The following is a 518-nucleotide window of genomic DNA, read 5'->3' on the forward strand; positions in this document are numbered from 1 at the left end:
TGGTTTGCCTTGGAAACGAACAGAGATCATTCTGTCGTTTTTGAGATTCCATCCAAGTACTGCATTTTGAACTCTTTTGTTGACCACGATGGCCACTCCATTTCTTCTAAGGGATTCCTGCCCACAGTAGTAGATATAATGTTCATCTGAGTTAAATTCACCCATTCCAGTCCATCTTAGTTCACTGATTCCTAGAATGTTGACGTTCACTCTCGCCATCTCTTGTTTGACCACTTCCAATTTGCCTTGATTCACGGACCTGACATTGCAGGTTCCTATGCAAAATCTACAACTGGGTATTGTTTTTGCTTTGGCTCCATCCCTTCATTCTTTCTGGAGTTATTTCTCCACTGATGTCCAGTAGCATATTGGGCACCTACTGACCTGGGGAGTTCCTCTTTCAGTATCCTATCATTTTGCCTTTTCATACTGTTCATGGGGTTCTCAAGGCAAGAATACTGAAGTGGTTTTCCATCCTTCTCCAGTGGACCACATTCTGTCAGACCTCTCCACCACTG

The 518-nt window shown here is 43.4% G+C and overlaps 1 pseudogene; it reads right to left on the reverse strand.

The window, feature by feature from the left end:
- The window catches only part of LOC105004655, a 5,631-nt pseudogene that overhangs the window by 4,711 nt on the left and 402 nt on the right, over positions 1-518 (reverse strand).

Source organism: Bison bison, unplaced genomic scaffold, assembly GCF_000754665.1.
Source record: "Bison bison bison isolate TAMUID 2011002044 unplaced genomic scaffold, Bison_UMD1.0 scf7180017864481, whole genome shotgun sequence".
In the NCBI taxonomy this organism is placed as follows: Eukaryota; Metazoa; Chordata; class Mammalia; order Artiodactyla; family Bovidae; genus Bison; species Bison bison.